The sequence below is a fragment of the Aquarana catesbeiana genome, linkage group LG08 (assembly GCF_042186555.1).
Source record: "Aquarana catesbeiana isolate 2022-GZ linkage group LG08, ASM4218655v1, whole genome shotgun sequence".
NCBI lineage: Eukaryota > Metazoa > Chordata > Amphibia > Anura > Ranidae > Aquarana > Aquarana catesbeiana.
Genome location: NC_133331.1, coordinates 40,561,900 through 40,586,057, shown reverse-complemented (window position 1 = coordinate 40,586,057; position 24,158 = coordinate 40,561,900). Strand labels below are relative to the sequence as shown.

General features: G+C 40.2%; 2 protein-coding genes across 2 annotated transcripts in view; one reads left to right on the top strand and one right to left on the bottom strand.

The window, feature by feature from the left end:
• Positions 1 to 9,262, bottom strand: part of INSYN2A (inhibitory synaptic factor 2A) — a 65,792-nt gene extending 56,530 nt beyond the window's left edge. The window contains exon 1 of the mRNA XM_073595737.1: positions 8,589 to 9,262. The gene's annotated coding sequence lies outside the window, so the exon portion shown is untranslated. The remainder of the gene's footprint in view (positions 1 to 8,588) is intronic.
• DOCK1 (dedicator of cytokinesis 1) overlaps positions 1 to 24,158 on the top strand; it is a gene marked incomplete in the record, with an annotated part of 633,434 nt that overhangs the window by 378,398 nt on the left and 230,878 nt on the right.

Sequence of the window (24,158 nt, the reverse complement as noted above, 5' to 3'; positions counted from 1 at the left end):
GTAAGATAGGAAATGACTGAAGGGGGTTTGTACGGCACACCGTTTTCACATTCTGTACTTATTAAAAATGTTCGCCAAATAGCATATAAAAATTTAATGGGACGTTTTTTGGTGGTTTCAATATTGTATCAATTTGAATTATCATTCGATCTTTTTTTTTAATTTCGTTCTTTTCTGTAAATGGCGAAATTACATATTTTGTGCAGAAGCAGAAAGCTGCAGCTGTCATTTTCAATGGTTGCCATGGGCATTAGAGTCACTTTTCACTCTTCTTTCTTATTTTTAATAAATGAATTCTACCATCCTTTGTGAGAATGTAGTAAAACTGAACCTCTGGGTCTCTTGCCCTCTGTACAGTCTTATTCAGGCATTGCTGTAGTTTGTGTTGTGGTTGAGAATTATGTTTAGCTCTTCACTGTAGTGCTGCAGCCCCCCCTGAGTAAAGAAGTGTTAGGGATTAGTGTACAGACGTGTCAGTGTTTTTTTTTTGTAGTGTGAGCTCCACATTCTCAGTGTGTGGAATGCTGAGTCCTATATACCCGCTCTGCACTGGTGGTACCCACAGGGGCTGGAGCCCTGTGTGATAAATATGTACCAGCAGACCTACATATTTATCACAGTAGTTTCCTTAACTATTCCTGACCTCTGTTATTCTGTACCTGCCCCCATCCATTTATCTTGTATCCATTTTTTTAGTGCATCTGTCATTTTTGGAGTAGGTACATGGATAAAATTTGAAGGGTGAAAACTGGGCTATTTCGTTTTTTGCAATAATAGGAAAGTTCAACTGGGTCTAACAAAGTGTTAAAAAGTAGACCTGCATTATAAATAGTTTAGAAACAAACCCATTGTATGGCACCCCAAATTAATATTATGAACCCCCAGAATTTTGCAAGAAAAAAAGGGTAGAGATGATGGACTTTGTTGGCCTCTGCAACTGAAAGCTCCCTCATTCTGTGACGCCAACAACATGAAGGCAAGCCTACAAGAAGTCTCAAATGTACATTACAATATTATAAAATGTAAGGCTTCATTTTAAAGAGTACAGTCTACATGTTTAGGATTTTTCCAGGCAATGTTGTAGGGCACCAGTCCATCCCACTCCTATTTTTGGCAATTTAGGAACCCTTATTGCTTTTTTTTTTTTTTTTTTTTGTAATGCAGTAGAGGTGTTCCTGGACACACCCACTTAAGTTTTTCCAGCTCGTGCCTTTAAAGTATAATATACATTACACAGATTCTGTGGATTTTAGGGTGTTACTTAGATTCAGGCAGTGCCTAAAGCTAGCCACACAGAGTGGTTTTAAACAGCCATCCCATCCCAACTGAAGAGCATGCATGGAAGAATCTGCACTGCTGGCTATTGTATTCCTAAATACGGTAGTCCCGCCAAACATGCTATCAGATATAGTCACTGTTCGGCCGATTAACTTTTCCACCCGGCATAGCCGATTTTTAATTCAACTTTTGTTAATGTTGGGTGGTTTGGCAGGGACACCCATGGTTCAAATTTTGGCCAATTTGTCAGGAAGAAGCCAAAATTTGAGCTGTGTATAGACTACCTTACCAGCATTTAATCCAACACAGAACTTATGTAATTTATGCATTGGGTTTAAAGGAAATCCTATATGCCCACTTTAGACTCCTCTTTGAGTCTCACATACTAAAATCCTGATGTATCAAAGTGTCAAACTAAATTTAAGGACTTACTTTACCCCAGCCACCAGTCAAATTCATGCCAGCCTTGGATGTCTGAATGTGACTGGTGATATTTGAAGCCAAGAGAGAGTATATAGCACAGCCTGTGATTTATTAATAAGACCCACCCACTTGTCTATACCTCCCAGCTTTTCTTACAGCACAATGTATGGGTGAAGAGGACACACCCCTGCCATGCTGCCAATTACATAGACTGGGAAAAATTAATAAACAAAAAAATGATTGGTTAAAACCACAAGAGCTGTTTTTCACTACTGCTTTAACTTTATAATCTATACGCCATACTAGGGTTGAGCTACTAAAGGCAAATAGGATGTTTGCAAGGGACGTTGCACTTGCAAGGACATTTTCCCCAGAACTTCCTGAATATGGTACAATTTCACTTTGAAAAGAAAACCCATTCATGTACAGGGAAATAAAAAGAAAATGGCATGTTTGCTTGACATGATTGGCTGATGGAAGTCAGCAGAACTTCCTCATTCATTAAGCATCTGGGGCAAATCCCCTTGCAAAGTGAGCAGTCTGTTTGCTCTTTAGTAGATCAATCCCACTATGCAATAACGTTTTCTTAAGCCTGGTACACACTATAGGTCTTTATTTTTGTTTAACCCAGCGGGTCGAACTAAAAAAACTAGCAGCAGCGGTCAGAGCCGCTGTACTCCATTGGCTGAGAGCGTTAATCGGGAGTCAGACAGCTGCTAGTTTTCCAGCATGCTCGTTTGACGGAAGCCAGCCAAATGGCCGGTTTCTGTCGCACAGACCGACATGCATACGGGCTGAATGTCGGATGTTTTTTTTTTTGTGAACTAGCAAATATCTCCTGGCATTCAGCCCGTGTGTACCCGGCTTTACTGCCAGTTCATGATCTTCCTGACCATGCATACTCGGTGAACAGTTTTAACATGTGTTTCAAGGCGAAAATACATGTTACATGTACAGGAGTTGCATCATGGTGGCAGAAGATCCCGAGACTGGAAGCAGATCCGGAAAGGTCTCCGCACCAGTAAGGAAGCTTGTGGATCCGCTTTGGTGGGAAGGAAATTAGTATAGTTCTGCTTTAAATAGTAGATTTTTATAGAGGTCTATACCAGTGTTTCTCAACTCCAGTCAAGGCGCCCCAACAGGTCATGTTTTCAAGATTTTCCTCAGATGAAACCGCTGTGGTAATTACTAAGGCAGTGAAACTTATCAAATCACCTGTACAAAATAATGGTAAGCCTGAAAACATGACCTGTTGGGGCGCCTTGAGGACTGGAATTGAGAAACACTGGTCTATACAACAGACCCGGAAGAGGGGCAACCTATCCCTAAGCAGATGTATGGCTGCTTGTATAACAAATGGGGATCAAAGAGCACTTAAGTACCCATCCAGTATCAATGGACCTTGGGCATATGAAAACGCTATAGTGATTTCACTGCTGTGCCTATTGCAGATGGTCATATTATAGGATCTTATTAAAGGATATAGGCTCCAAAGGACACCGCCTTAATTCAGTAAAGTAACATTTTACAGAGCTTGTAGGGGCCCAGTAATAAAGTAATATTAAATCCTGTATATGCTCAGTCTGTGTAAATAACTATCTGCTGTATGCAGGTGGAGAGAAGCACCCAGAGCTCCCAATGCTGGCTTTCTACTGCAGAATCTGAACCGAAATGAAAGTTACTGACACTCGTCAGTTACTGCATGAATTTAAAAGAATGAATACAAAATGCTCAGTCATACTGTTTTCCACACAGCATATTTACTTTTAGATAGTCTGGGAGTCATCAAACATCTCTTCTATACAGCAGAGTTCCCAGAAGCTGCAAAGATTACCAGAACTTATTTCCTCTTTACTGACTTGCCTCTGTGATTGACCTGCATATGGCAGACTCCAGAGACCCATTGGCTCAGAGATATTTGACAACCGGCTGCATATATTTTTAGTAGTTGTGGAGAAACATAAAATGAACCCTTCCAGGCGGTAAGATACAGTGATGCCAACATTAGCATTAGGTATCCAGGAGATGCTGACAGAATGCAGCGGGATGAGCTAGGGAACTGGAACGCGAACAGAATATGACTGCTGTGCATGGCATGCAAGCTGTTTTCAGCTTTCGTTCTATATCCCAGCCATTCTCAATCAGGGTTCTGTGGGTCCCTGGGGTCCCACCAGAGGTTGCCAGGGGTTTATTTTGCTGTTGCTGATTGTCCTCCCATCTGAGGGTGCTGCTTAGTTCCAGGGCCAACACTATTTGGCATGGCAGCTGCATGACCCAACAATCCTTCTAGCTGTCTGTAAGGGGGTGGCATTCTGACTACCAATGTAAGGGGTATTTTTCCCATTGACCACCAAATAATTTTTATCAGGGGTTCCCCAAGACCTAAAAATCTATTCTAGGGGCTCCTCTGAAGTAAAAAGGTCGAGAAAGGCTTCTCTAACCTTTTTTTCTAATTCAATGTACTAAAGGGGGCTTACTTAAAGAACAAAATATGTTGTACTTTGCCTTTGGGTGAAGAAAACTTCTGTCAAGAAACAAAAATGCAGTTCTCAAAATAAATTTGCTGCAGTCTGTATTGCAGTGCTGTGAATGTTTTATCAGCCCCCAGCCAGGTGATTGATTTTTTTTTTTTGACCAGGTTGAGACAGACACCCCTAATCGGAATGCAGCTCATGTGTGAAAATCGATTGAGCAGGTTAGAAAACCTGACCCAATCATTATTCTGCTCTCATGGCAGGGTCTGCCTATGCCGCTTCAGGCTGCGCTTCCAGGAGCGCTGGGTACAGAAGAGCAACCAGCGCCCGTGTTGTTGGGTCTCCATTCAGCTAGTGTTGTGAACTCTCTTCCAGAGGGCAGAGCAATGTACATCAATGGGATGGCATAGCCCCAGCACTGCATGTTATATTCAGGTCAGCGCAACACAGGGAAATACTTGACAAATGCACATGTGTGTACTGAGCCGTTCAGCTGACTATATTTGTTCAAACCCGCTGGTTGGGAAAGCGCTTGGCAGGAAGTAAAATGTGCTCACGGAGTGCCCCTTAACAAAAATGTAAACATAGCCATAGTGCAGACTGAATTTCTCATGGGTCATATATTTTTGATGTTGTGGTTGCTGATATAAATTAGATTACTATAAAGTCAATATAACGAATGCTTTTTCTGGATCTAGTATTTTCTGTAATGGCGGTGAAAAGACAGGATATTAGATGAAGAGCCTTACTGGGGCAGGTTCTCTGCTAAAATATGCCCAGTTATCATGTCTCAAAAAGTTTCTGTACCTGTATACGCTGTTCACCAATTACAGTAAACTCTTTTTAATAGGCTCAGTAAGGCAGTGCTGTGGTAAGTGCTTTAACCTATAGTAACCAATCTGATTTTATTTTACTGAGGGAATTTCTGGTTGGTTTGTGCTATTGCACTTTGCACTCTGCGCTACCTTACTGAGCAAATCTTAAAGGGTTACTCCACCTTTCTGGCATGTTTGGTATAATATGACTTGGCAATGAAATCAGGAACTTTGTAAATTGTCTATCTTTTTCCTCTCAACCCATGCAGCCTATTGAAGTATCCCCTGTTTCCAGTAAACAAAAAAAAAAAAAACAAAAAAAAAGTAAATGTTGCTTTACTTGCGAGGGTGTTGTATGGATTTGGAGCACTGTATTTCTGTGTTCAGATCCCTGGGCCACAAGTATTGTTTGAACCATGACCTTGGTCTTTCAGAAACCAGTAAAAGGTATAAAGAGATTCAGTGATCAAGACAGCCTATTTTTATCTACAGACCTCCCTTATCTGCATAGGCAGTTTTTTGGTAAGACAAGCTGAGCAGCTTTGACCAAAGTTGGTTAAATACCCTTGCTATTGGTGTAGGCCATTTATCTACCCCATGAAGTCTGACTGGAAAACTCCCAGGGTGTTGCTAAGAGACTCCTAGCTGTTACTGTTCAGGTCCTTCATCGCAGGAGCAAGCTCTTTCTCTGATTCAAACCCCTTCACATGTGCTTTCTCTCTCCTGATATAGTGGCTCAGTATTTTGATGATGTGTGTGTGTGTGGGGGGGTGAAGAGTAACAGCTAGCAATCTTTTAGCATCGTCCCAGGAGTTTCCCAGTCACGCTTCATGAAGTACGAAAAATGGCCTACACCTATAGCAAGGGCATTATTCAACTTGGGTGAAAGCTGCACAGCTTGTTTTCATCTACAAGCGCCCCTTATCCACAAAGGCTGTTTTTTGGTAAAGATGAACTAAGTTTGTAATATTTTTAGAAAGTGTTTTTTGCAGCCTGGTACTAACATGTTTGGAATTTGGCGTTCTTCCTCAAAAACTTCAAAGCAGGTGACTTTGGTGCCACATTGAGTGGCATGACAACATGTGGTCCACATACAACATTGCACCTCATATTTGGCCTGCTCTTGCATGTAGCTTAACTCATTTTTGGCAAAACAAAAAAACTTGGTGGGAATACCCAAAAAATCATCCCTGTAAACCCAGACTTAGACTTATACAGACCATTGACTAAGCAAGAAGTTTAGTAACCCATTGCAACAAGATTTCACCTTTTATTCATTTCAGAACAGGCAGGCAGCTCCAACTTTGCTTTATTAAATAAGGCTCAATAGCTTTTTCCAGGGATTTAAGTAGCTCTTTTTCTTAAACCTCCGGAACTGCAATATCTGCAATGCTGAGGATACTCTGGGAATACGCCTGAGATGTGATTGGTGATCTTTTTTTAATCCCATTTGTTTCTCTTTTTTTTTTTTTTTTCTATAGCACAGTAGACTTTTTTTCCCCCCTCTCCACAATGACCTTGCTAAGTCTCCACTTAAAATGATCTACACTTTTATGCGTCACATCCCAGATCCGCTTTGCCAAAATGACCTGTCGCTAAAATGCAAATGTCACTGTAAGTTATGTTTGCACATAAAACGGGCACTCTGCAAACATGGTTGGCCGTGTCCAGGCCCCCTAAATTCTCATTTTTAATTATTGCTTTCTCCATAAAATATCACTTGTCTGATATCATCCTTCTGCGAAAGCTTTTATTTGTTCCCGGCAATGGGAATTTATCTTAGATATACTTATTAAGCATCTGTAAATGAGCAGCTCAAGCATGCCATTCGAAATGTAACAAGTCTGTTCATATTTTTGCCTTCAATATTGTGTTGACCAATGTTTATTTTATTATATTCACATTAGTAGAAAATGTGAATGGGGAAAGTGCAATAACATATAGCAGCCAATCAATCTTTACCTTTGCGGAATAGACAGAACCTTAAAAGAGGACATCTTATGAATTACTAGGAGTTTCTGCCCTAAAATGTACTCTTTTAAGCTTGTTTATAAAAGAGCTTTGCTTGATGCCAATCCATATATAAGATCTTCTTTACAATTCCTGCTCAACTCTGTGCAGTAATTTAAAAAGCATTGGACACGTACACAGTACACTTGTGCATGACCCACATCAGTTCAGATATCCAGTGATATATGAATTTCGTTGCTCAGGGTGCTTGCTGCATGCTTATAAATTTTGAAGCCTCCGTATTCTCAACCAGCCTAACCTCAAAAGATATCATGAATATTTCAGAGGCAGGAGAGCCTTCTAAAGCAGATTCGAGCCTCAGTGACGGAAAGCTGGAGAAGGGGAATCTCAGGGCAGACTGTTTGGCAAGGTGATGTGTGTGCAGATTAGACCAGCAACGCGTTTCCAGACTCTAATTAAATTGCTGGTCATGTGCTGATTGTATATATGTGAGCGTGCAACTGCTTTCACAGATGATTGTGTCCAGGGCTTTCTAGCCATCAGCTGGCACCTAACCCCTCACCTTCGCATCACCCCCCCCCACCTCCCCAAAAAACACAGTAAATAAGTAGTAACAAAGGGCTGCCAGAATACGTCTGCAGTACTGAATTCCGAACAGATCCTGCATACTGGCACTGCCAATGAGCAGTTCAGACTGTGACTTAATACAGAATAGAATCTTTGCACATTGCCTTTTATCTGTAGAAATTCTATTCGTATCCTATTTTCTGTCTTCGATGGATGGTTACATTAAACTGGCTCATTAAGTATTCTGCTTAAAGTGATGGAGAGAGCCACTGCGCCTATCGGGATTTACCCAACGATAAAAGATTACCCATACTAGTTAATTTACTACTAAACATTTTTGTTTTGCTGGTCATAGCTTGCCCAGACTTAATGTTTTTTTTTTTTTTTATTGTGGTATTCTCTTCATTTACCTGCAAGGTGACAGGACAGCTTGCAAGTCTGCACAGGTACAGGCTCTATGCTAACCGGAAGATCAGCTGCAATCACCTTGTCTTGTCTGTGATCTATATAGCTCTTTATTTGGAAGCATATATATATATTTTTTTTATTTTTATTGAATCCTGACTTGACTTAAGAAATAATTGCAGAGCTTTTTTTTACTAAGCTGGAGAATTTTTTTTTTTTTTTTAATCAACTACTGCATGGTTTATATTTTATGATCTAATCAAGAAGAGCGTCATTCACCAGTGCTATCTATAAACAATATCCACTCTGCATAACAGAAACATGTAACCCAAGCTATATATAGCAGTCTACTGCTCTGATATTGCAACCTGTCTCAGTGCTTCTAGATGATGATGGCTTTCTGGAAGAAAAATAAGCAAGGCAGTTTGGAATCTAGTACGACAATTTAGATGTAACAATCAAATGCTAAATCCTATAGCTACAGCAATAGACTGGAACAGCTGAGCACTACTTGTTACAAAACTAAGGCTCCTAATAAAGATGTCAAGTTAATGAAAATGCAATCATATACAAGGAGACGGAAGACAGCCTGAAGACAATTAGGTCTTACCGGAGCGAGGAGTAGCTACAGGAAAAGGGGGGGGGGGGGGCTTACCTTATGTATCCTTAAAAATAAGTAAATGACTGTGAAGTTCTCCTTTGATGCATTTCTCTAGGTTCAGTTCTGCAAGCCTACTGGATGCAAAGGATGTTCTGTGGCTCCGCATCTGCTGCAGTGCTAGCAATATCCTTGGCTTCCTGAGAGTTGGTGGCTGTTATATTAAAGCAGTTGTCTTGGGTTATTAAAACTTGTTTGTTTTAGGATCTTCCTTTTTTTTTCTTTTTTTTTTTTTTTTTTTTTTCCTTCTTCTTCTTTTTCCTCTACGAAAAAGGGGGGAAAAGCCTGGAGGAATGATTAGAGCATAAACACAAATGCTGCTTCCATCTCGAAGTCACCACTCAAACTGCATGAAAACCATAGAGATTGTGCTAAAGCATTTGTAAGGGAAGGAGTGCCACCTTGTGTTCTACAAAGTAAAATTCTACTCCGATTTGCTACATTGTTACCTTTTAAAATTCATTAGGTAACTTCTTCGAGTGTAAGAGAAGTTTGTGCATTGTAATAAATATCCTGTGTATCTGGTGAATTAAGTGCAGATAATCATTCAGTGTTATTTTTGGTAAATTATAGATCCTTTTTAAATTTAGATCCTAAATAAAGGCCAAATGTTATACTTCCAGATATAGCAAGCTTTTTTTTTTTTTCTTGTTTATTCTAGTGTTTCTTAACCATGGTATGCATACCCTAGCATGAACTGTTTATAAGCGTTTAGAGAGATCACAATTATATTTAAGATTAAAACAATATATATTTTTACGAATTTAAAATAAAATACATTTCTTTGGAAAACATTAACCTCCCTGGTGGTATGATTATTTCATATTTTTGATGCTCAATGTTTTGCATGGAAATTTGGTGTTTTATATTGTAGGCCTGTAATTCTTAGGAATAACGCACTTAAATCTGTCCAAATAAGAGTCTAGTAGACAGCCTGGGTATGATAAAGTTTGAAACACAAAATCATAAATGATATAATAAATAACGAACTATAAATAATTATAACAAATAATAATAATAAAAATTATTCAATAATGTAATCAAATCAAAAACACTGAAATTTGCTCAGTTGCAGAATTGTCGCTGTCATTACTTTCAGTGTTTGATGACGGATTTCCCCACTAATCACTATTGCTCAATTCTGCAAGTGATTCTAATTTATCGCTGTTTTCTAGCTGGTCTAAAACAGCTTTTGATGTAAAGGGACGCTTTTTGTTGATATGGACAATCTCCAGTTTCCAGGCAGAAAGAACAGTATATATAATATAAAACTACATGCAGGGAATTGGACAAACCACTAGGGACAAAAGGGATGTGAAATTATTTGATACAGTAATGTAATCTGTAAGATTACAGTGTACTTTATGTATAGTGTGTGTTTCACTTTTTGAATTTGGCGCCGTTCTCCGTCCCCGTGCGTCGCAACGCTCGCAGGGAACGGAGCTCGGCGATGTGATGAATCGAGCGGAGGGAGACAGCTCGCACACAGAGAGATATTCAGAATGTATGCAGCCAGTGACGTCACTTACGCATGAGCTCTGAAGGTCCGGCATACCACGTCAGACCTTTAGAGCCCGTGCCATAAAGCCTTTACACAGTAGGTAATTCAACTGAAAGTTTGCCCATTAATTGTTAAACAAATTCTTTGTTAACCTCCCTGGCAGTATTCCCGAGTGTGGCTCGGGGTGAATTTTCCATACCAAAAGCGGCAACCCCAAGCCACACCCGGGATTGCATCGCAGGATCCAGGCAAAGTTACTTACCTTGTCTCCAGGATCCTGCTATGTCTCCCCGCTGTGTGTGTGAGCTGTGTCTCCACTCGATTCATCACAGTGCCGAGCTCTGTTCCCTGCGAGCGTTGCAATGCACAGGGACGGAGCCCGGCACCAAATTCAAAAAGTGAAAAACACATAACACACACAGTACACTGTAATCTTACAAATAACATTACTGTATCCAATAATTTCACGTTTTGTCACTAGTGGTTTTTCCAGTGCCCTACATGCAGTTTTATATTATAAATGCTGTTCTTTCTGCCTGGAAACTGGAGATTGTCCATGGCAACCAAAAATTGTCCTTTTGAGCCAGATACGAAACTTACCTATATGGACCAGTGGGAGAGGGACTTGAACCTTACCTTTGATTTGACTGATGGCAAGATATCGCTTATAAGCTATCCAAAATCTCCATCAATACCACCCTTATAGAGGCCAACTACAAAGCACTCCTGCGTTGGTACCTGGTACCTACTAGGGTAGCTAAAATGCATCCTTCTACTTCACCAAATTGTTTCCGACGTTGCTAACAGCTGGGGACGATGCTCCATATTTGGTGGCAGTGTCCCCTCGTAATTAGGTTCTGGATTAGGATTCTTCAATCTAATCAATTCTGTAACGGGGGTAAACATTCGCAGATCTCCAGAAGCCGCTCTTTTCCACAAACTACCTGATGAAACACCCAAAAAATCAGTAAAGTTCATTACTTATATATTGTTGGCAGCGAGAATTACGATTGCTAGGCATTGGAGACAGTTGGCTAACCCTCTTGACCAGCATAAAAGTAAACTCAACTGGATCATGATTAACGATAAACTCACCTATATACTCTGTAATAACACCAAGAAATTTAACACGGTGTGCGACCCGTGGATCGATTATATCTCGACTCCGTAGGGAACTCCTGGTTGCCCTTCTCCTTTATCGCCTTCTCCCCCCCCCCCCCCCCTATTTTTTTCTTTTCTTTTCTTTTCTTTTCTTTCTTTTTTTTTTTTTTCTTTTTTTCTTTCTTTCCTCTCTTACCTTTTCTTTCTTACTTCCTTCTTCTGTTTTTTATATGTACAATACAGATGATTGCCCATAGGGCCTTACACAGTAGTGGTCCTCGGGATAATCTCAGGGTTCACTACCTGTGACTCTGGGTCTCTGCCATTCACAGTGCGTGGTGGAGTCCCGGATCATGGGAGGAAAAAATATTACTTAGTCCCATTGGTACTTAGATACATGTCGCACAATTTGCGTTCTACGGTAATGGTAGAGGACAGATATGTATATTGACCGTACTTCTGTATTGCCATGTTGACAATCTAAGAAATCAACTTTGTTCTATTGATGTGTCTTTTTACTTTGAAATTTATTAATTTTTTTCAATAAAAATATTGAAATACAAAAAGTGTCCCTTTACATCAAAAGTGGTTTTAGACCAGCTAGAAAACAGCGATAATACATTAGAATCACTTGCAGAATTGAGCGATAGTGATTTGTGGGGAAATCCGTCATCAAACACTGAAAGCAATGACAGCGACAATTCTGCAACTGAGCAAATTTCAGTGTTTTTGATTTGATTACATTTATTGAATATTTTTTATTATTATTATATTATTATTTGTTATAGCTATTTATTATATTCTAATTTATGATTTCATTTTTCAAAATTTATCATACCCGGAATGTCTACTAGACTCTTGTTTGGACAGTTTTAAGTGTGTTATTCCTAAGATTTACAGGGCTACAGTATAAAACGCCAAATTTCCATGCAAAACATTGTACCGCTTTGAGCATCAAAAATCTGACATAATCATACCGCCAGGGAGGTTAATAGTATCCTTCAGCGTGCAGGTACAGCTGTCGACACAATTTTTTACCGTTTTAGCATTACCCTGTGCTGGCTGGTATATTTGATATGTTTTGTGTGTACAATAGAAACCACCTTTGTGCAGCCTGAAGAAGAATTCCACCTATCAATCCACGGGTAGAGAGAGAAAAATCCTAGACTGCCGCACTCCATAGAAAAGCATCTTTATTGAAAAATGAGATTGAAATCCAAAATGGCAGACATGACAGAAAGTAGACATGGCGGGAAATAAAATGGCTAACGCATTTCACATCCAAAGATGCTTACTCATAGCTATGAGTAAGCATCTTTGGATGTGAAACGCGTTAGCCATCTTATTTCCTGCCATGTCCACTTTCTGTCATGTCTGCTATTTTGGATTTTAATCTCATTTTTCAATAAAGATGCTTTTCTATGAAGTGCGGCAGTCCAGGATTTTTCTATCTCCACAGACTTGAGCATAGCCAGCACCCAGCATTGTGTAGTAGGGCGGGAGTACCTACGAAAGCGCGGAGACTTCACAGAACGGCATTTCCTTTTGTATCATATACTATCAATCCACGGGTAGCTAGTGACAGCGCTGTGGCTGTCCCTCAATTTGGAGTGTGGTCACAGCTTCCCAGTGGATTGATAAGGTTGCGTCCTGGTAAATCTTGGTCTGGATAAATGATTGCAACCAAAAACTGGGTAACAGGTTAACTTTAACAGACTGTGTTCATTTCAGACACTGGGCTCTGCTAATTAACTGCCTCTGCTATTATTTAATTTACCCTGGCTGAACCCTTTCAAAACGCGCTGTGGTGCTGACAACGGAGGTGTCCAGAGTCAGGATGCAGAAGCTTTTTGTTGCTTAGCAACATGTAAAACAATGGAAGTTCAGAGGAGTGTGTCTCCTGAACTGCTAGAGGGGGAAAGAGCCAGTGGATTGTGTCATGGAGATCTACCCTCTCACTTTCTTTGTCTGCGTGTTTTTCATGCCACTTAAAATATTAAATAACATAATAGTAGGACAATCCAACCAATGTTAAATATATTTTTTCGGTTTTGTTGTTATTTAATTTTTTATTTTATTTTTTTTGTGAGGGATAGACTGTAAAAGTGCTTCTCAAGTGCACCCATTGTGCAAAGGGTATAAGTGCAAATATGCTCTTACACGATGATGCTATCGCCATCCTTATCTATTTTGTCACAAAATCCAAAAGCGGCAAAACATCACCTGGATCTGTTTTGAAAAAAAATTTAGTTTTTGGATTTATAAGATATACACTATATTACCAAAAGTATTGGGACTCCTGCCTTTAGAGCCCTTTCACACTGGGGTGGTTTGCAGGCGCTATTGCGCTAATAATAGCGCCTGCAAACCGACCCGAAAGTGCCGCTGCTGTGTATCCAGTGTAAAAGCCCCGAGGGCTTTCACACTGGAGCGATGCGCTGGCAGGACGGTAAAAAAAGTCCTGCCAGCAGCATCTTCGGAGCGGTGAAGGAGCGGTGTGTATACCGCTCCTTTACCGCTCCTGCCCATTGAAATCAATGGGACGGCGCGGCTATACCGCCGGCAAAGTGCCTCTGCAGAGGCGCTTTGTGGTGGTATTTAACCCTTTCTCGGCCGCTAGCAGGGGGTAAAACCGCCCCGCTAGCGGCCGCATGCCGACGGTAAAACGCTGCTAATAATAGCGGCGTTTTACCGCCGATGCCGCCGCAGTGTGAAAGGGCTCTTACACACACACACGTGAACTTTAATGGCATCCCAGTCCATAGGGTTAAGTATTGAGTTGGCCCACCCTTTGCAGCTATAACAGCTTCAACTCTTCTGGGAAGGCCGTCCACAAGGTTTAGGAGTGTGTCTATGGGAATGTTTGACCATTCTTAAAGAAGAGCATCGGGTTGAGGTCAGGACTCTGTGTAGGCCAGTCAAGTTCCTCCACCCCAAACTCGCTCATCCATGTCTTTATGGGCCTTGCTTTGTGCACTGGTCCAAATCATTTGGTGGAGGGGGGATTATGTTGTGGTGTTGTTTTTCAGGCCCCTTAGTTCCAGTGAAGGGAACTCTTAAGGCGTCAGCATACCAAGACATTTTGGACAATTTTATGCCCCCAACTTTGTGGGAACAGTTTGGGGATGGCCCCTTCCTGTTCTAACACGACTGAGCACCAGTGTACAAAGCAAGGTCCATAAAGACATGGATGAGCGAGTTTGGGGTGGAGGAACTTGACTGGCCTGCACAGAGACCTGATCTCAACCTGATGGGATGAATTAGAGCAGAGACACTGAGCCAGGCCTTCTCATCCAACATCCGTGCCTGACCTCACAAATGCACTTTTGGAAGAATGGTCAAACATTCCCATAGACACACTCCTAAACCTTGGTGGCCATAAATTACAGTTTAAGTGCATTGGAGTTAAAACAGGACTACGACCAAAAGTATACTAATGAATAGCCCAATAAGAGATAAAAACAGCTTTTGCTGCAATTTTCATCTTCAGTTCAGAGATTCATCCTGTAGTACTTTTTTCTGTTGCTGGATGTCCTCCGTCTGATGACCAGCATCGTTCAATTCACCTTCTCTGAGTTCAGGTCATCTTGGACTGCCACATCCTGTGAATGGATGGTGAAAGCAGAAGTAGTACAATGATGGGCTCATCTCTTCGTCATTCTGCACTCTCCTATCAGCATGCTTCTTGTCAGCACATGAGCTGATTGGCTCCTTGTGCTGCTTCATCCTCTCACATGCCAGTCTTGCTGTACAGGAACTTTAAGTGGCTGATAGAAGGCCACATTCGGGTACTACACTTAAAAAAATATATATGATGATTACAGGGCTGTCTTGAGTTCAGCTTTAAAGCAAGGCATGCCTAACCATTTAACCAGTCCTGTGATTATGGGAGGTCTTTCCTTTAGGTATTTTAGGGCTCTTTTACACTATCTGAGCTGTGCTGAGCCACAAAGATCAGAACCTATTACCTATGCGCCCTGTCCATACCACAATGCTGTGTTGAGATGGGTTGTGGTGTCCTGCGAAAAATGCAGACATACAATTTTATTTAAAGCCGAACTCCATGACAGATGCATGACACCACCTAGATTTATCTCTATTATTTCCATTTAAACCTACTAACAGGTTTATAGAACTCCCAGAAGACCGTTATCCTCATAGTTCCTGGAGCCCAACGCTGGACCTTCTGGTCTCGGTTTCTTCAACAGTAGATTCGCTGCAGCTGCTATGTCTGCCTCGCCCCTCTTCCTCCTGCCCAATCACAGAAGCCTTTGTATTATTTACAAAATACAGAAGCTTCTATTAATGGGCAGCAGAGGGGGAGGGGCAGGGGCAGGTATGGCTGCTGTGTGTGCTTCTCTCCTTTTTGGTAGCTCGGAAGTGTATCCTCAGCAGAACCTTAAACCTGTCAAATGTCAAATAAAAGAGATAAGCCTTGGAGTTGTCACGCGCCTCCTTGGACCTAACTCATAGGGGTTGATTTACTAAAAAGCAAAAAAACTGTGCACTTTGCAAAGTGCAGTTGCACACTGTAAGAGCAGTTGCTCCAGAGCTTAGTAAATGAGCAGAAGCTCTGCTGACTTTCATCAACCAATCATGTGCAAGCAAAAATGTCGTTTTTTTTATTTTTCTTGCATGTGATTGGGTATTCTTTGCAAAGTGAAGCTTTACCTCATTTACTAAGATCTGGAGCAACTGCCCTTGCAGAGTGCAATTGCACTTTGCAAAGTGCACAGTCTATTGGCCTTTAGTAAATCAACCCCATAGCGTTCCTTTTTACAAAGGAGCTGAATTCCTGAAATTCAGCCTTACTCACTGAACTGTATGTCACCACAACGCGTCGCGACAAGCTGTGGTTTATAGATTTTATTGAAGCGTAAATTTCTGACACTTCAAAAAGTAAACATTGACTTGTGTTGTAACAACGCAAAGCACCACCCCTACAAAACTGACACCAACCCACACACATTTGTAGCATGCAGGCTGGTGTGAATAAATCCTAATTGAAATCTTTACTTTTTGCTCAAAAAATTTGTTATGTATTTGTTTAAACAAAATATATTTTCATTTCAGGCTGCTGCCAGCCTTCATTCTGTGACTGCCCTAAAAGCTCAAATCTATCTTTCTTGCAAACATGACGATAGTATTTTTGTTTGCGGAATTTCCATTGCACTTTTCGCAGAATTAAATCACTTCCTTTCCCAGAAATCTGCATAGAGATAAGTTAACTTACATTCATACTTTGCAAAAAGGGCTTCTTCATTGGTGTCATACTCTCCTAAGGCTGGTTCACACCAAAACGCGATGTGGGAAAGTCACGTCAACGCATTGCCCTTGCGAGAGTGTGTGGGTGCCAGTAAATTGTTAATGGCATCTCATTTGCATCTCTTCAATGCAACGCATTTGCAGGCACCAAATCGCATGGTATCATAGTACCATTTGGTTTAGTGCAATGCATTCAGAAAAAGTAGTGCTTGCACTGCTTTTTCTGTGTTCTGGTGCATTTTGCTGCCCATTTACAGGGGCTGCAAAACTGGCCCATGCAGGAAATGCATATTTTCTGGTGTCACCTGAAGACAGATCCATGCTGTCCAAGGGATTTCAAAGCAGCAACATTTCTTCCGCTTAGTAGTGAGTTTTAAAAAGTTTTGGCTGGGCTTTTATTAACCCCTGATAGAACCTGGTAAGAATTCACCGTAAAGTTTGATAGAAACTCTTACAATGAATATAGTTCAAATGTAGGGGATTTTTAACAAAACTAACAATAAAGAGGAGAGAGAAGTGACACCAGCTAGTGTAAGTGTAGCATTTATTAAAACATATTTATGAAATGAGAAACCTTTCTTTCCTGTTCTCTCTGCTCACCCCCCCATTTTTTTTTTTTTTTACACTTCTACTTTTTCTTTCTACATTCGCCCACTCCCTTTTCCTCCTTTTTTATTTCTCATTTTTGGCTGACCATCTTGGTCTTCTTGTCCCATACGTATGATGTGACTTATGATATCAACTCTGTGTACTGATTTGTTATTCTTCTCATTGATCTGAGATGCACTCCAGCAACAACGTCACATCTTCACCGATTGTTTTACAGTGTCTATTGGATACCAGTGTGCCTTATTGTTAATCTATGTATTTGGCTATCTTTCTCTGTACCCGCATTGTGGACTGTTTGTTCTGTACCAAATGCTTACACCAAAAATAATAAATACATTGAAATTGAAAAGCAATAAATATGCCCTCTCATTTACAAGGTATTAAAATGTGTAACAAGTCAGCAGGTAGTGACCTTCCAGGTGGTCAATAGTGAGTAAGCTCTCTGGGTGGATGTGATGTAAGGTACTTGGAACCAGGAAGTATACCAAGGGAACACCAAGAGGAGCCAACACAAGCAGTAAAGGATGAGAACCATTGTGGACCAGTGGTGGCTCCTACAGCAGTGACATACCTGTACGTTGCCAGCCTCTTCTGGGCACAGGGCACATTCCCAAAGCCTGTAAACATAGGTCCTTAAGCTGCCAGCTAAAAGTGACATTTTTTTAAGTGGACTACCCCTTTAAAGTGAACCTAAACTGGAAAGTTATGATTTTCGCTCTGTTTTACATGGGCTTCAGCTTGTATAAGAGCATTGTGAACAGCAATGCATTTGCAGAGCTTTCAGCAAGCTTTGTTGAAGCGTTTAAAGTACCATTCCGCTCCAGTTTGTAAATGTAGTTTGTAAATGTCGAATACAGTTCCTAATGGAAGTGCTGGCTATCACTTTAAACAAGCTGCTTCACCAATTTTTCCCATATTTAACACTGAAATCCAGCTATTGAAGCTTTAGTAACATCTCCAGTAGCAATTTGCTGGTTCGTGAAAGCAAGTTAATTTAAAGAACTACCATACAGTATATGAAACCAGCCACTTTCACCCTTTTGATATGACATTTTGCCTTGCCACTGCCTTATTCGAAGATAACTTCTGCTATCGCAGTTTTCACACTTTGCTTGACTTGAAAACCTTCTCAGCGAAGATAGCTTGGTCAAATAACCGTTGTGCTTACAATTACATCTCAATAAATATCCTTGCATCCCGACAAATTGTGCCCTTTCATATGCAAATAAGATAGTCCTTTTACTACACCAACGGATTCAGACTCTCTTCTGCACTGCAATTTATATTTTAATGCAAATCTTTTTTAATCAACCCAACTTTTTTTTCCTTCCCCCTTTTATCTTTTCCCGTAAAAGTACTCGAATGTAAGTGATCCTTGGATCCCAGCCAAACAGAACAATGCAGCCTGTTCTTCTTTGACTTTCCTGCAAAATAATATTTCTTTAAAAGTGCAAATTGAAACCAACGGAAGCTGATTAAATGGCTGCGACCAATAACATCCTCATATTAAATGAATTGCTAGCTCTGATGAGTCTTGCCAGTTATACAGTTAAGATAAAGTCGTTTGATTTTTTCACTTTTTTTCTTGTTATGTTATAAAAAGCATTTGTTTAAAATGTAATTTGGAGGGATATAGAAAGAAAAAATAATGTTTTTAAAGATGTTCTAGAGTCTTCTAGAAGATGGCAAATGTAGTATCGCAGTTTGAAAACATTCCTCCTAAGTAACCACAGTGTGGTTGGGTGTCTTTTTTTAACAAAGCTGTAAAAATGCATTTGCTAGGATGGGGATTGCCAAGAGACTCAAGTAATGGATTTAATTTGTTGGGTTGTAGAGGAACCCGCATCTCAGTCCTCTACTGCCTTAGGAAGCCAAATAGTAGCCCCCCCCCCCCTCCTTACAGTTACATTCTGTGTAGTAATACATTCTGTTGCAATGTACTGCTAAATGTTGATGTGTGGTATTTTAAGTGTTGTGTTAAAGCTGAAGTTTATTCGGCCTAATTTTTTATGCCTTCCTTGATTCTTAACCACTTGCGAACATGCTAACATTTTTAAGCAACACTTTTGCGTTTTCTTTACATTTTATTATTTTTAACTCTGTGACATCATCACTTGGGTCTTGATGCAAGCAGTGAGCGGGCTCTTGGCTATTCTCAAAATGCCTTAATAGGCGAGTATCAGTCTGAAGCAGTGAGCATTTCTAGGCAGGTTGACTGCCCTAGCTTATGCCTACACGTGATGCTGAGTCTCCATGATTGAAGGAACTAAAATCCAGTAAATGAAAGAGTCAGGCCAGGGACAATAAGGCTGGAGGAAAGGGCTAGATGTTGGCCATCCTCCAGCCAGAAAATTAGGTGGACTGCATCTGATTTTGCAGTTAGAGTAAACAAATTTAGTAAAGGAGAGGAGTGTGTACAGCTTTGCAAGATTTTAGGCAAGTTTGGAGTTCAACTTTAAAGTGACATCGTCACAAGGGAAGCATTGGGGGCTAAATTACAATTTTAGTTGCCTAGCTGCGTCTGAATTTTTTTTCCCTCCAACTATAGTGCACAGCATGCATTGCAGGTTCATAATCATCCCACTGTACTTGTACATTGGTGCGCCATTCTTAGTGAATAGCACTGGAACACAGCACAATACTTCAACTTGGTGGTATGAAGCCACCCCCAAAGAAGGGTGATATAAAAAAAGATGGAGGGGGAACCTCTGTGGTCCTGTCCGATTTACTGTTTTACTGATAAAGACAGAAATTAAAAGTCAGGAAAAACTTTAAAGTAAAACAAATGCAGCAGCCATATCTAAGGACTTGTTAACTGATATAATAGTATATTTTTTGTTTGTTTTGGAGAAAGATAAGTAAACACTACAGATATGTGCTCAGGTCAGATTTCATGAATGGGGTTTACAATCAACTTTAGGGTACTAACAAGAATAGTGGGGAAAAAAAGGACAAGTTAATCACAGGAGCACATTTACTATTCTTGGGCCAATAGGTATTAGAGAGAAATGTGACTTGTGTAAGGCTACTTTCACACTAAAGGCGTTTTTTAGGTGCTAAAGGGCTAAAAATAGCGACTGTAAAGCGCCTAAAAAACGCCTCCCCTGCCACCCCTGTGTGAAAACCCGAGTGCTTTCATACTGGAGCGGTGCGCTTGCAGGACGGGAAAAAAAGTCCTGCAAGCAGCATCTTTGGGGCATTGCGGGAGCGGTGAATACACCACTCCTAAAATGCCCCTGCCATTGAAATATATGGCCAGTGCTTTGGCAGCGGCGCTTTGCAGGTGCTTTTAATCCTTTCCGGACGCTAGTGAGGGTTAAAAGAGCCCCGCTAGCGTCCGAAAAGCACCACTAAAACAACGGTAAAGCGCAGCTAAAAATAGCGCCACTTTACCGCCAACGTCCCTCTGCCCCAGTGTGAAAGTGCCCTTAATGACAAAAGAAAAAAAATGGGTAAGACTTTATATATACTTCTCACCACTGACTGTATGTACTGAATTCAGGAGAAGATTGATTTATCAAGTAGACTATGGATTGTATTAGTTCACCAGCATAGACTGATAATTAAATTTCCGGCTCAGAGCATGCTAAGAAATGGTGGGGTGGTTTCCTGCTTTTTATTACTGAAAATCTGTTAAAAATGACTCACGCTTGAGTAAAAACATCACCATCATTGCTACATGTTGGCTTCTAGAAAACCATTGCACTCTTCTCAGATGAATAGGAGTGGAAGAAACGTCTGTTCAGTGCCGTGTTCCCTGCATGAACGGAGCAATCAGCTACTTCTCTTTACACAGCTCTCTAAAGCACAATTACCTGAAAGTGTCCATCTGGCTACAAAACATGCAATAAAGTTTTGTCACGCCATTCAGCGCTTTGGCGTGATCTTTTTCTCCTCAACAGCCCTTGTACAAACAAGTTTTTTTTTTTTTTTTTTTGGGTGGCTTTAACATACTTTTTTCCACCTGCTCGGTAAATGTCTAAACCAAAAAACAAAAATATAATATGTTGCCTGTCCAGTGACTACATTTTTTTTTTTTCAAATGTTAATTATAAGAACAGAAAAACACTGGTTGACTTTGAAACCAGAAATCTTAAGTGTACCAAATAGAAGCAGAGAAATACAAAGACACTGCGCTCTAGTGCAAAAACTACAATATATATATATATATATATATATATATATATATATATATCAGCAGCTGCATACATTGTGACAAACAATCAGTGACAAATGAGAAGAAAAAATGCAGCGCTACAAAAATATGAAGAGTTAGGTGTAACTAAACCTATTAAAAAGGATAGTGCACTTGGCAGTGAAACATGTGTTCAAAAAACAATATGCAAAGTAAAAAGTATATGGCAACTATATAATAAGTCCACATAAACAGAGGAATTATTCAAAACTATAATATTTGAAGGAGACCTGCAAGGGCAGGTGTGGGTGATATGGGTCCACAAGTGAGAAAAACAAAGTCAATGATAAACAATATAGGTCCGTGACTGTAAACCAACATCAAGGTATAGGACATCCGTGACTATAAACCAACATCAAGGTGTGGGACATCAGAGTATAGAACATCAAGAAGTAGAGAAGGGTGGGTACTCTTACCAGATGGCGTGGACTCCCCTGTCGTATGACATGGAGTCGATAAAGCATGGAGCCCCACCAAGGCTAAGAAGGATATCCAGAACGATGGAACCTCTGTCACGCTCCTCAACCTCCCTGATGTAGTGAAGGGGTATCCGGAGGGACGATCTTATCTTGGCCTCTGGCCTCGTGCTATTCTGACTTTTGAAGCAAAAAAAAAAAAAAAAAAAAAAAAAAAAAAGTCAGAATAGCACGAGGCCAGAGGCCAAGATAAGATCGTCCCTCCGGATACCCCTTCACTACATCAGGGAGGTTGAGGAGCGTGACAGAGGTTCCATCGTTCTGGATATCCTTCTTAGCCTTGGTGGGGCTCCATGCTTTATCGACTCCATGTCATACGACAGGGGAGTCCACGCCATCTGGTAAGAGTACCCACCCTTCTCTACTTCTTGATGTTCTATACTCTGATGTCCCACACCTTGATGTTGGTTTATAGTCACGGATGTCCTATACCTTGATGTTGGTTTATAGTCACGGATGTCCTATACCTTGATGTTGGTTTACAGTCACGGACCTATATTGTTTATCATTGACTTTGTTTTTCTCACTTGTGGACCCATATCACCCACACCTGCCCTTGCAGGTCTCCTTCAAATATTATAGTTTTGAATAATTCCTCTGTTTATGTGGACTTATTATATAGTTGCCATATACTTTTTACTTTGCATATGGTTTTTTTGAACACATGTTTCACTGCCAAGTGCACTATCCTTTTTAATAGGTTTAGTTACACCTAACTCTTCATATTTTTGTAGCGCTACATTTTTTCTTCTCTTTTACCAAATAGAAGACTCAAACAATATTATCAATTTTCTCCACTATATTCTGTGAACGACCCCCCCCCCAAATGTAATCGAGACAATGCTGCTTCTCAATATACAGCATGGTGAGCCACTATTATTATCTAGAACAGGATGTGTAATACTGGCAGAATCACCAAGTGAAAATAATAATTAAAAAACAAAAACATGCAGCTGCCATATTTAAGGACTTGTAAATGTTTTGGGGTGTTTAGATACTTTTTAAGGCCTGGGCATTATTTGTTTGCACAAAAAAGGCTTTTTGTTCTACCTAATGTACAGTGACACATAGTGCAGTTTGCTTATAACATAATTATTATTATTATACAGGATTTATATAGCGCCAACAGTTTACGCAGCGCTTTACAATATAAAAGGGGGACAATACAGTTATAATACAGTAAGATACAAGAGGATTAAGAGGGCCCTGCTCAGAAGAGCTTACAATCTAATAATGGAAAAGGTTTTGTTTGTATCATCACTGAGTGGTACTGTGGATACAAAAGTGCCATGTCCTGATATAATTGCAAGACAAAATGTGAAATGGATGATGGACTTTATAGGTACCACAATAACAATATATTCAAATTCAATAAGCTTTATTACAAAATATACAAATTAACAATACTAAACGTTTTCTATTCATAATACCGCAATATTGCCTTGAAACGTATATCACACCACCTATTCCAATAGCATTGGACTATCTATTCATCAAAAGTACCGTGGAACTGGGTCCATTGGTACTGTTACATCAGATGTAGCATTGAAGAATAGGAAGTGTGCTGTAACTCAGCTCTACATGTTGCGTGTAAGAATGCTTCTTCAGGAGCTTAGGCATGTATTATCTTTTCAGTCATAGTAGCATACAAGAGGGCAGATACTGTAGGATGCAGCGGAGAATATAGGGATGTATTGCCAAAAAATGCTTCTGTACCACCCAGCTACCATTTACCACGCTGAGTGGTACAGAAGCAACGAAGCTCTGCAGTGGATGTTACTCTACATGGTGACTGTAGGAAAATACTCTACGATATAAAGAAGTGTATGATGGGTTTGAAAACCTCCTTAAAATCCCAGTCACCAAATAGCACCCAAGCCAAATCTACCTGTTTTTATCCTATGTTGGTTTGTATACCAACAACAAAAATAATAGATCTGGGTTTGCTGCATTGTATATAGTATTTATCTCTTATGAACAGATCGTTATCATTTTTAGCAATACAGCCCTGTATTCTCCGCTGCATCCTGGATATCTGCCTTTTTGTATGCTACTATGACTGAAAAGATAATGCATGCCTAAGGTCCTGAAGAAGCGTTCTTACGCTCAACATGTAGAGCTGAGCTGAGCTACGACACACCTCCTATTCTTCAATGCTACATCTGATGTAACAATACCAATGGACCCAGTTCCATGGTTCTTTTGATGAATAGATAGTCCAATGCTATTGCTATAATAGGTGGTGTGAAATACGTTTTAGGGCAATATTGCTGTATTATGACTAGAAAATGTATTTTAGCATTGTTAATTTATATATTTTGTAATAAAGCTTATTGAATTTTAATGTTGTCGTGGTGCCTATAAAGTCCATCATCCATTTCACATGTTGTCGCGTTTATAACATAAGGTTAACATTTTCC